Below are 13,824 nucleotides of genomic sequence, written 5' to 3' on the forward strand. Positions count from 1 at the left end.
ACGTCTATCTGTATTTGTGGATAATTAACAAAGTTCTATTAACTCCTTGACAAACATTTCCTATACCTGTTTCACAATAAAATGCTCCCTCTGATGTGCCAGTAGGAAACTTTTGATGTGAAAAGCAGTAACTTAATGCAGCTCAAAAATAGTGCTGACAGTAGTGATCAATAAATTGTGTAGCCGATAGTCTAAAGTACACACAGGAACATAAGACTGAAACTTCAGAACTACAAAAGTACTGAGAGCTGAAGACAAACAGACAGATAACATGCTGCATTCTCGCACCATCCTCAGGGCACCCCAGGGTGAGGCAGAACCTACTCTGGGAATCGGTGAGGTAGGGACTGCCACATTATATTATGTGAAACTGACACTCAGTGCCTGTCAGCTAATCAGTGTTACGTTGGAACTAAGTATTGTAATGAATAGTGTATTGAATAGACTGTTACAAAACTGGATGAATAATTACATGAGTGGCATGAGTAACGGTGATAGAGCTTTATCCCCCACACGAACATAGAACGATGACTTGACAGTTTTCAGCTGAGAGATTTTATAGCTTCCTTTCAATTATCAAAATTAGAATTGCCAATAAAGGTGTGGATCAGTTTCCAGGATTTTCTTTCCTCTGCAAGACAAAAGTTTTATGGAGAAAAAAAAATTAGACACACTGTCAGTGATCAAAAATAATAATAGGAAAATATAGGATCTGGATCTGTGCAGGCCTTGCTAGCTCCTAACACCAGCTATCCAACCAGTTAGAAAGTCACCAAAAAAACTTAATGGCAAATGCTGCTGCTTTCCAGAGTTTACTGACGGATTTCTTTGTGTAAAGACATTGCTTCAGTGTACAGAAATACAAATAGTTAAGTCTGGTACAAAGCTACAGACTGCGACATGGCCGACTGCTTACCCTCTGTGTTCAAAGTACCGGTAAAAGCAAAACAGTTCTCACTAAAAACCACAGGATAGTGTTACATTATGAATAAGGTAAATGTATTAACAACACATAAGGCACAAAACTCCCCATCTGCAATCAGTAAGGATTCCACATTAACTAACAAGAATCAGTCCTTGGAGACAGGAGCAGGACTATGTCTATAACAGGATGAGAAAATGTCCTCCTAGTCCCACCTTTGATAACTCTCACCTCAGCCCTGCACATTAGTCCATCTCCTCCTCCTAAGTTGCCTATGATGGTTACAGCATTTTGAGGTACCCACATCTCTACCTGCTCCAAAAGGTATCTGCCAGATACTGGACTTGCTTCCATTCCTATCTGAAAAGGTCAGCTTCCCCAAAGTTATCTGGAGGGGGAGCAAGAGTCTCCAGGGGTGAGAAGCATTGCCGGAGGTGATTCTGGATCAGATGACACTGAAATGAGAGGACTGGCTTTCTGACAAAAATGTCAGAACGTTGTGTGTCAGGTGCAATTTCCTCTGTTCCAGCAGCATATAGTCCAAGATTCAATGAGCGATGCCAATCATTTGCTCCCATGTGCCGCCCATATTGGATGAGTAAGGTGGATGGAACACCCAAATACATCCCTGAGTGCTCAAGTACTTGTTGATGTTATCAAAGTCCTAACTTGTGCAGTCCATGCCCAGCTCTCAAGAAGCACCAACAAAATTTGGACCACAGTCTGACCTTATCTGCTTGGCAGGACCTCTGATTCAATTCAATTCAATTTTATTTATATAGCGCCATATCACTGGGGGTAGAGAATAGCGAAAGAAGAACATAGCATAACACAGGTTCCATATCAGATGTAAGATGAGGCCAGTAATACAGCAGTAGTAATGATAGTAGTGATAATTAAAGTATTAACTGCTAACACAGCAATACAGCTAATAGCAGTGTAAGTAATTTCTAATTCTAGCAGCAGGTGTTGAGTGGAGTTGTAGGAGCAGCAGGAGACTTGTCATCACAGACCAGACCCTACAGCTCCAGAGGCAGAAATACCTGCAGAAAGAGACAGAAGAGGAGAGAGAGACGGAAGAGCACAATACTACAGGAAAGGGAAGATACTGGTTTGTAACATGTAACATGGGATATGAATCCATATTGAGTGGAGAGAGAGGGAGAGAGAGGGGGAGAGGGAGAGAGAGAAAGGAGCTCAGTGCATCATGGGAGATCTCCCGGCAGTCTAGGCCTATAGCAGCATAACTAAGGGATGGTTCAAGCCTGAGCCAACCCTAACTATAAGCTTTATCAAAGAGGAAAGTTTTAAGCCTACTCTTAAAGGTACAGAGGGCGTCTGCCTCCCGGACCGAAACTGGGAGAAGGTTCCACAGTAGAGGAGCCTGATAACTGAAGGCTCTGCCTCCCATTCTACTCTTGGAAACTCTGGGAACTACCAGTAAACCAGCATTTTGGGAGCGCAGAGTCCTAGTGGGACTGTAGGGGACTATGAGATCTTTAAGGTAAGATGGAGCCTGACCATTAAGGGCTTTGTACGTGAGGAGGAGGATTTTGAATTCTACTCTGGATTTGACTGGGAGCCAATGTAGAGAGGCTAACACAGGAGAAATATGGTCTCTTTTCCTAGTTCCTGTCAGTAGTCGTGCTGCAGCATTTTGAATCAGCTGCAGAGTCTTTAGAGACTTGTTGGGACAGCCTGATAATAATGAATTACAGTAGTCCAGCCTAGAAGTAACAAATGCATGGACTAGTTTTTCTGCATCTTTTTGGGACAGAAAATGTCTAATTTTGGAGATGTTACACAGATGAAAAAAGGCAGTCCTAGAAGTTTGTTTTATATGTGAGTTAAAGGACATATCCTGATCAAAGATGACTCCCAGATTCTTTACAGTGGAGCTGGGAGCCAGGGCAATGCCGTCTAGTGGAGCTACATCATTAGAAAGTTTGTTTCTGATGTGTTCAGGACCAATTATAATGATTTCAGTTTTATCTGAGTTTAGTAGTAAGAAGGTGCTTGTCATCCAGATTTTAATGTCCCTAAGACAAGCTTGGAGTTTGGCTAGATGATTGGTTTCATCAGGTTCCATTGACAGATAAAGCTGTGTATCATCTGCATAACAATGGAAATTTATGGAGTGTTTTCTGATAATATTGCCCAAGGGAAGCATATACAGAGTGAAGAGGACTGGTCCAAGCACTGACCCTTGTGGAACTCCATGTCTAACTTTTGTGTGTATGGAGGAGTAGTTGTTAACATGTACAAACTGAAGCCTATCAGATAGATAGGACTTAAACCAGTTTAGTGCCGTTCCTTTAATGCAAATAAAGTGCTCCAGTCTCTGTAAAAGGATGTGATGGTCAGTCGTATCAAAAGCAGCACTGAGATCTAACAAGACAAGTACAGAAACAAGTCCGTTGTCTGATGTTATCAGGAGGTCGTTCGTAACTTTTACAAGTGCTGTCTCTGTGCTGTGATACAATCTAAATCCTGACTGAAAAACCTCAAATAAACTATTATCCTGTAGAAAATTGCACAACTGTTTTGCAACTGCTTTCTCCAGGATCTTAGAAAGAAAGGGGAGGTTAGATATTGGTCTGTAATTGGTTAATACATCTGGATCTAGAGTGGGCTTTTTTAGAAGAGGTTTGATTACAGCTGTTTTATACGACTGCAGAACATAACCTGTTAACAAGGACAGATTTAACATATCTAATACAGGACTGCAAATTAAGGGCAGAGCTTCCTTATGCAGCCTAGTTGGGATAGGGTCTAAGAGACAGGTTGAAGGTTTAGATGCTGAGATAAGTGATGTGAGCTGGGCTAGGTCAATGGGAGAAAAGGAGTCAAGGTTAGGTTTTGCAGCTGACTCTATGGATCCTGTGTTATGACATAAATCTGTACTGATTGAAGGCAGGATGTGATTAATTTTATCTCTAATGGTAGAGATTTTATCATTAAAGAAGTTCATAAAACTGAGGGTTATAGGGATGCGTGGATCTATAGAGCTGTGACTCTCTGTCAGCCTGGCTACAGTGCTGAAGAGAAACCTGGGGTTGTTCTTATTATCCTCTATTAATGATGAGTAATAGGCACTTCTTGCATTACAGAGGGCCTTTTTATATCTTTTGACACTATCCTGCCAGGCTAAGTGGGATTCTTCCAGTTTGGTGGAATGCCACACTCTTTCAAGCCTACGTGCTGTTTGTTTCAATGTACGGGTTTGGGAGTTGAACCATGGAGCTTGCCTCTTTCTCTTTATTGTTTTCATTTTTAGGGGGGCGATGGAATCTAAAGTGGTACGTAATGAATCTGCAACACTGTTTACAAGATGATCAAGCTGGGAGGGAGTAGCTTCTGCAAAATTAAGATGAGGCACTGGACCTAAGTTAGTGGGAATCATTTCTATGAATTTAACTACTGCATTATCGGAAATATTTCTAGTCAGGATGTTTTTTGCTGATAATACATAATCCAGCAATATGAAGTCGAAAAGTGATTAAAAAGTGATCTGATAGAACGGGATTCTGTGGGAAGACATGTTACATGTTCAATATCAATACCATAAGCTAAAACAAGGTCGAGAGTGTGACTGAAACAGTGAGTGGGTTTATTTACACACTGAGAGAAGCCAATACAGTCTAGTAAAGAGGAAAAAGCAGAGCTAAGGCTGTCATTGTTGACATCAACATGAATATTGAAGTCGCCTACCATAATAACTTTATCTGTTTTAAGTACCAAACTCGACAGGAACTCTGAAAATTCAGACAAGAAATCAGAGTATGGACCAGGAGGACGGTACACTACAACAAATAGAACTGGCTTTAATGTTTTCCACCTTGGATGGGACAGACTAAGAACAAGACTTTCAAATGAATTATAATTGAGTTTAGGTTTAGGGTTAATTAGTAAAGTGGAATTGAAAATGGCTGCGACTCCACCTCCACAGCCAGTGACTCCGGGAATGTGAGTATTAATATGACTGGGGGGGGTGGATTCATTCAGGCTAACATAATCATCCTGACACAGCCAGGTTTCAGTCAGACAGAATAGATCAAGATGGTGATCTGATATCAAATCATTTACTAGTACAGCTTTGGATGAGAGAGATCTGATATTGAGTAATCCACATTTAATTATTTTATTTTGTTGTACATTTGAGGTGGATGTGCTGATTTTTATTAGATTATTGTGACTAACTCCTCTTTTGTTGACCTTTGGTTTAGTTAATTTAAATGGTAGGGGTGCAGACACAGTCTCTATGGGGTAATGGAGGGGTGACTGCTCTAAAGGAGGCACAGAGAAGCGTGTAAGACTGCAGCTCTGTCTCCTGGCCTGAACTCTGGATTGTCACAGCAAAGAACCTCCTTAAGGTGTTGATGAAGCTGTTGGCACTCATCGCTACGATCACCTCAATATGCATTGCTCCAGAGCACATACAAGAAAACATCACAGCCAATCTTTTAGAGTTGGAGTAGTCCCCCTCTCGAACACCGCAAGACTACATCCCAAAGATGTCAACACCTATGTAGGTGAAAGGTGGTGTGATTTGAAATTGTTCAGCTGATAAGTCCATAAGTGCCATTTGCTGATGTTCTGTCTTGCCCCACTGTTTCCTCCAGATAACAGACTTAAAAAGCAGACTTGTAATGCAGCATTTCCCCCCATGAGCCAAAATCCAGCGGCCCGGATAGCGCCCTCTGTGAAGTGCCTTCCCTTGTGCTTTACATCTTCATGATAGTGGTTCACCAACAGAACTGCCAGATGATGACAGCCAGGAATGATGATGGGGTGCATTTTGTCTGTGCCAGACTGATCAGACTGTCCTACGCAGCCTCCTACTCTCAGGAGTCCATTGTGGTCTACAAAAGCATGCAATTTGATGATTTAGTGTCCACTGGATTTGAGTCCGAGTGCACATACTTCCACTGGCTGGGACATGATGATTGCCGGATATGTTGAATCCTGTTCTGCACATAGACATGAAATCTATGTGCATATCTGTGTGGATGTGTCCGAAGCAGTGATCAGTGATCTCTATGGCAAGCACAGCTACGCACAGTTCCAGCCTCAGGATGGTTATGCCACACTGAGGAGATAATTTTGCATTCCTAAAGACAAAGCCTACTTAAATTTGGCCCTCATGGAATGTCACCTTCATGTAGGCCACTGGCTGCAATTTCTTTAAGTGAAGCATAGTAAGTGGTCTCAGTATTTGCCTCCCATGGATTGAGACAGGTGCCAGAAACCCTAAGTGGTCATATAGGCTGTTTACTGTGGACAGTACACCCCTACGAGTGAAGGGTTTCTGGTTGTCTTCAATTTGGAATGTGAAGGTGACAGTGCACATATCTCAGGACAGTCCCAGGCTATGCTGAACAGGGAAGTTGTCTGCAAAGAGGTCCAAGTTGCCAAGATCCTCAGATTAATCTTCAGGTAAAAATGCCTCAATAACTGCTAGTCTGTTTGATGCAATCTTATGCAGCCTGAGGGTCGAGGGCACAAGCATTCCTGAACCCATCCCAGATCATTGATGGCCTCTTCCTCTGTCTGAAAGGACTTAAGTCCATCATCCACATAAAACTCACAGTTAATGAATCTCCTTGTATCATTCCCATAGTCTGCCTCTGCTTCTTTAGCTGCTCTCTGTAATCCATACACAGCCACAGCAAGGGAGGGACTGTTGCCAAGAGGTGAACTTGCATTCTGTACTCAATTACATCACATGTGAGACCTCGTTAGCACCCTGAGCAAAAACTACATGGAGCATATCTAGCTTCCTGGGAGGGTGGAGGTTCCAACATTCCTGTCCCTGTTGTAGAGGTTGTGCAACCTTTGCATGAGCATGTTCTCCACAAACTCTAGGAAGTGTGCCTTCATCTGTGGTATTTTTTCCAGCATGTGTCTGTTCGACATGAGGTGATCGTATGTGTGCTTCTTGTTTTTGGGCAACCATTCCTTGGGTGGCTGTCTTAATGGAACTCAGTGTTCATGATCTGAAGGAACCTGATGTCCTCCACTGATGGAACAAGTCTGAGGTCATCAGCTGTACAAGCAAAAAGGGTCTCTCCCACAAGCACAGCAGTGTTGTTAATGGAGGTTAGTGCTGGACAACGTTGATACTTAGGCATTTGACAGAATCCCTCTCTCACTCTAACATGGTTGTCACATGGTTGTAGATTGCTTGCAAGACCGTTCTCCAAGACAGTTGTCTTGTAGCTGCTCACCTGTGATGGTCTGTGAGCACATCCCAAGCATACATCAGCAATAACCACCCACCGTAGGCCCAGTCTTTGAGGAAAAGTTGCATTACCAGGACCATTTATCTGGTCCTGGTAATGCAACTATGTTGGTGTCTGGGTCAAGGAGTGGTATCTGATTTGCAATGATAATATGATAATGAGCTGAATTTGGAATAGGGATCTCAGAGTGGTTGTTTGGTATCTGATTGCCTTCCAAGAGTGTGGGTAGAAGAAGGGTCAGTTCTTTATCCATTGACTCTATTATAAACCCTTCTCTCTGTAGTCTCTTTAAGCCCAGCACATGTCTTCAACGTGTATGGGACCCCAGAGATGTTGAAGATGCTTAAAAACTCAGACCGTGCAAGAGAGCAGTTGTTCATCCAGTATTGCATATATGGTTTTAGACTCTTCTCTCTGCCCGGATGGATAAACATTCATCAAACATATTTTTTCACATGCTCTTGCACTTACACCTGCCCCACAAACTTGCATGCACCTAAATGTGACCTCCTGGGTGTTTGTCTCCCTCCCCACCATGCTCTGAGGTGGAGGAGGATGGCATAGACTTATAGGTTGGTGGCCCCATGTGAAGTGCTGCCACATGACTGGTACTGTTACATTCAGTGCATTTAACTTCCGCTGAAGAGTTCCTGGTGAGGTGGTCAGTGGAGGAGCAGTATCGGAAGCAGACTGAATGTTCTGCTTGCTGCTTGTGTTACTCCAAGGTCTCTTCCCGAAAACCTCTGCATTTTTTTATGTTTGTTATGTAGAGGACAGTGTTTTTTGGACCTAGTAGCCTTTATCCTCTCCAACCTTAGATTGATTTGAGGGAGAAACATGCACCTTGTGAACACAGACAGATGACTTCACAGGTCTCTCAAGCCTGCTGTGTGGCTCTCTCCTCAGTTCAAACAAAGTCTGCAAACACAGAGAGAGGAGGGGAACTGACATAATGTTCATGTATCTTGACCCAAAGGATATCCATTTTTCTTGAATGTTGTGTGGGAGTTTTTTCTATGATTGGGTTAACATCCCTGGAAGTAGTCCAAGTATGACAAGTCCTTGAGTTAGCCGTCTAGCTGTGCTTCCAGCTCTGACAGCAGGTCTGCAAGAACACACAGTCTATGTGGGTCTTTTGTTGTTATTTTGGAAGTTCTTCTCCAGCAGATAAATCCAAACCACCAATGGCAGTATAAAAGGATGCTTTCCACACCCTGTGTGTTTACTGGCTGGTCATCATAGGTGGTAAGTCTTGAGGTCACCAGATGGCTGTGGACTAGATATTTAGCCAACTCGTTTGTGGCCTGAGAATGGCCATAACCATCATCCGATAACAACAGCTCTATGAGCAGGCTGATACACAGTATATGGTTTATCAATATTTTGGGATGGTGGTGTTATACTGAGGAGTCTAGAAGGTGAGGCATAGGATGATCAGGAGCAGCAACTTGTGCTTGAGTAATTTTGTGTGGATGGGACAATGTTGGTGTTCTGTCTTTAGAGGGAGAAGACTCAGACTAAGTGTGGCGGGCTGATTACCTGTGTGCATGATGATTTGTACCAACACATAGGCAGCTGTGCGCCAATATTGGCTGCCTTTCAGGACTGGAAGCCTTGCTGTGTACCTCGATATTCATATCTGGCAAACCAGACTCCAATGTATTTGCTTCTGCTATGGCAGCATCCTTTTCATCCTTTAATACCTCAAAAGTAGCCTGAATTTGTGCCTGTTCTAGCTTGTGCTGCTTTGGCCTTCGCCTTTGGCTAGATAACTGCCAAGCCAGCCTTCAAACTGGATAATTAGTGAGAAGAGTGTAAGCTTATCTATTATCTTCATCTTTGTTTGTGTCAGCTGCTTCCTCCATAATGACTTGATATCCAAACTGAATGAGGGGATTAAAACTAGCGTGATGAGTGCTGCTGTTTTGCTGTCTTTTCACTGTGCAGGTCTTACTAGCTCCTAACACTAGCTATCCAACCAGTTAAACATTCCCCTAAGAAAACTTTGCCTGAGGAATTTCTTTGTGAAAAAACATTGCTTTGGTGTACAGAAACATAAAGAGTTAAGTCGCGGTATGAAGCTACTAAGCAAAACAATTCTAAAACACTAAAAACCAGAGGATGCCGCTGTTACACTATGAACAAGGCAAATGTATTAACAACACACATCAGCATAGGGCACAACAGGATCCATTTCATTTTCTTCATTCCATTCATATCTAAATAATATTTAATCTATAATCCACTTAATTTTAATAATAAGTTGTGTTTATTATAAGTTCCTTTTCTCCTCCTATTCTTAATTATAGAAATATATTCTGTTCTTGAATTCAAGAACCCATGTCAAAAGATATTAGCCAAATCAAATCTGAATCTGGAACTTGAAACTTTTTAAGAAAGTTTGTTGTAAATTAACAATAACAATAGAGTGTACTGATATTATTTTTTCTCCATTCTGAGTAATATTAGATCCTGATAGTGGTTTCCCCAGAAAAACATTAAATAACCTTCAGTTTTTGGCTCTTTATCCTCACATTTGGAGGGAATGGTCATTTCCACAGCGCTGCACAGAATGTTTTTTTGACTAAATTTGTGACCTTGTGTTCGAAAATGTTTCCTCAAATCTCATACACTGATCTGTCTAAATGTATAAATGAATTCATTTTCAGGAATGTAAAGATTATATTTTTCCATTGTTTACTTGAAAAACAATTTACCCTGTGGTACTGAAGTCTGTCAGTAGTATTTAGTGTGTCTGTCTTATTTTTATGCATTTCATTTAAAAATATGTGGAGAGCGGAAAAGGCTGGATGAGGAGCACATGGCACAGTGCAGTGAATAATGAACAGTGAATAATGTTCAGTTTTATTATCACTAACACTGAATAACATCTAGTTGTTTAACTCTAAACTTAAAATTTAAATCCACATTAAAATTAAATGAGAAATCAGAAACCAGGTTAACACTTTCTGTGTGCTAAAACTTAAACCTACGTTACATCTTTGACCAAACCCTGACCAGCCATGTCACTGTAGTCATTTTACCTTTGACTGAAAAATACCTCATATGACATCCTGGGTGGGTGTAGTCAGAGGTGCAACATGCTCAAATGTTTTAACACAAAGCAGTGTAACATCAGATTTCTGCCATATGTGATTTAGAAGAGCAAAACAAACAATTTACCAATTTGACTTTAAAATGTCACCAAACTCCAGTTTTATACTTTTTAAATTGCACCATCAATTTAAGAACAAACTCACATTTGTTACATTTTTTATGTTGCATTGGTTTTAATATTTTCCATAAATGTGGTTGTTGTGGTTTATATACACTATCTCTCACATAGCTGTTATTTTCCATTTTGACTGGAGAGGGTTGCTTTTATCAGGGTGCAGACACTAGGGGAGGGAGAGTAGAGACAGGAGGCCAGTATAGAAAGCAGTATAGCAGGAGAGACAGAATGCTCTCCACTTAGGTCCAAACAGCAACAAACATGTTGAAAAGGACAGAGGTCAGTGGATAGATTTGTCCAAAAACATACTGGATGGCTCTGCCTTCATGGCTGAGTGAACACAGGCTTTGTGTGCTGCCCTCATCATTCCCTCTCTTGTGAAAGGTAAACATGTCTCTGTTTGTCCAAAAAACTAGGGCTCGATTCCCCCAAATCAGTTCACACACAACATATCCCCTCTGCCAAGCTCAGGTCTCCTCCAGTGTTTCTATCTAGCCTAGGTTAGAAATTCAGCCCTGGACTTATCTTGTCGAACTGTCTCAGGGGTGATGAGTGGGGAGTTGTGCTCAGGTCAGGTCAGTTGAAACTTTGTTATGCTTGGCCGGGGAGCCCAGTCTCGGGAACGATGAGCTTGATGGTACAGTATCAATTAGCATTTCTGCCTAACAAGTCATGACACAGCAGACTCTAATGTGCAGTCATTTAATATATCCATCAATGCAGGACAGTTTAATTATGCTGTTATCATATCACTTCATGGATTCCTTAGCAGGTCCTACTCACCATCCCCCTCAAGACATTTTGCCACACAATCACACACATCTTACTACTTCAGGCTTTGTTTCTTAGAGAGGACATTTATTACTCACACAACCACAAGAGGTCACTTGAGAGGAGACATAAACATGGCCAGTTTAAAATCTATGAAGAAACAAAAAACGGTGTGGACTCTTTTTCATTTACAGATGAGTGATCACTCTCTGGCAGGTAATGTAGTATAATAATTATTATAATTTATCTAATAAGACAAAGTACTCATTAATCGTGTAACCAGCACCACTGCTCGCTCCTCTGCTCTCTATCCTTTGCACTGAAATCAGATCCTGGGAGAACACATCTCTCTCCTCCACCACTTTGGGTTCAGATTTTCACAGTTTCTGAAGGAGGAAAAATGCATTTCACACTGCCATGCTGCAGAATCATTATCCCCTGCCAGCGTGCTCACTGCTGACACAATAGCTATATTTAAGTATTTAGATGGCACATGTGCATGTTGATTGTTAGTGAATGGTCTGTGTGTTCATCATTAACTCAAAGGTTTACCGACTAGCTTATTCTTAGCTTTTAATCACGCTGACTGTGAAATGTTGTCAGCAGATGTATCACACATTTTATGATTAAAAATGTTGGCATTGGCCACCCCAATGGCTGAATGGTTAGGGTGTCCACATGGGCCTCAATGCAGCAGCTGAACCCTGGTTTGACTCCTGATTTGGTTGGACCTTTGCTTCCTGCCTCTCTCTACTATCTTATCTAATTAAGGCTAAAAGCCCAAAAACAATAATTTAAAAAAAAAGGTTGGCATCATTGTTACTGGAAACTTACCAAAGGGCTGTTCTCCCTCAGATAACCATGGACACTGGGAGTTCTTGCCAGACTAACTGGCCCTAACATGTCATTCAAATTGCTGTTATTTGATAAAGAAACCATGTATTTATAGCTTCAGCTTTACCTTAATTTCTGGCCTCCACAGTCGGCTGTGGCTGTTGCCACTTCTATCCCACATATAATAAGACGTATGTGTGTATTTTTTGGTCTACCCAGCACCTACGAAGACTAAGAATATGAATGCTTGTGACTTTGAGACTGACTGAATTTTTGGGTAATTCAAACGTATAAATACAATTGGTGAGGACTTAGTGATTCCCATTATGACACTCTCACACAATCTATTACTGCCTGTCCACACTCTGTGCACCTGCTGTATAATTCATCTAGTGCTGCCTAATGCATTCAGTGTGTCCAAGACATACATCGACAGTCCCAGAATATTCAACAAGGTAGGAAAATGATGAATATTCATGTCTTGAAGGGCTTTTTATGTCCTGACACTGGACCAGCTGAGTATACAGAGATACCTGTAGCATGACACTCACTCTAAGCTGAGTGAAGAGAGGTGGTCGAGGACGAGCATTAGTAGATTTTTCTTGGCTCTCCAGTCACAATCCCTTTTCTCTTACCATTGAAGGTATGTGCACTTATTTTTCTACAAAGTTTACAATAAGTGTTTGAAAATATAGCATCTCAAACACAAATTTCTGCAGCACTGAGCTGCAGATATTTGATGACAAGAAGTCTATACCACTGCCCCCTTTACTCCAGGACAGAGCCATTATTAAAGATGCAGGCAATGCAAACACATGTAAAGTAGAATAGAATAGAAATAACTTTATTCATCCCCAAAAGGAAATTCAGCTGTCCAGTTGCTCATGAAAACAACAACCACACTACTTCTCATCAGCAATAATATATCCATCCATCCATCCATCATCTCTACCACTTATCCTTTAAGGGTCACGGGGGGGCTGGAGCCTATCCCAGCTGTCATTGGGGGAGAGGCAGGGTACACCCTGTTCGGATCGCCAGTCCATCGCAGGGCCAACATATACAGACAAACAACCACTCACATTCACACCTACGGGCAATTTTTAGAGTCACCAATTAATCTAAGCTGCATGTCTTTGTCTGTAGGAGGAAGCCAGAGTACCCAGACAGAACCCATGCAGAAAAGAGGGCTTGAACCCAGGACCTTCTTGCTGTGAGGTGACCGTGCTAATCACTTCACCACTGTGCTGCCCTCAGCAATAATACAATAGTGGGCAATTTAGAGTCACCAATTAACTTGTACGTCTTTGGACTGTGGAAGGAAGCTGGAGAAACCAGAGGGAGTCTGTGTAGCCATGGGGAGAACATGCAAACTCACAGAACACACTGAAAAGCCCTGGATGAACTGGAGCTCAAACCCAGTACCCTCTTGCTGTGAGGTGTTATGGGAATTTCCCGGTCTGCCTGTAGAGAGTCAAAGAACAAGACTGGCAAGGTAGCATGCACCAAAACGTTTAATCTCTATAGAGAGTAAGCAACACACAGAACCACACAGCAGTAAGCAGTTCAGAGGTGTGCCCCCTGACCAAACTTTTCACCTCCCTTTTATACTTTGTGGTATACCTCTGGCCTTTGATTGAACTGCAGAGAACATTTCTCTACAATTGAGTAAACACTTGGGGTACAATAAAAGGCAGTGACCCATCTCAGGAATTTACAACTGGGTGTAATCTCCTGTGCTGATGAAGATACCATTTGCCATCTTCCTCTTGGGGAAGGTATTTACAGTGGGAATATAACAGTAAGTTCATCAGGTCATCCTT

The 13,824-nt window shown here is 41.8% G+C and overlaps 1 protein-coding gene across 1 annotated transcript in view; it reads left to right on the plus strand.

Annotated features, from left to right (window-relative positions):
• gabrb1 (gamma-aminobutyric acid type A receptor subunit beta1) overlaps positions 1–13,824 on the plus strand; it is a 72,118-nt gene that overhangs the window by 34,588 nt on the left and 23,706 nt on the right. The window lies entirely within an intron of this gene.

The sequence above is a fragment of the Lates calcarifer genome, linkage group LG19 (assembly GCF_001640805.2).
Source record: "Lates calcarifer isolate ASB-BC8 linkage group LG19, TLL_Latcal_v3, whole genome shotgun sequence".
NCBI classification, from domain to species: Eukaryota; Metazoa; Chordata; class Actinopteri; family Centropomidae; genus Lates; species Lates calcarifer.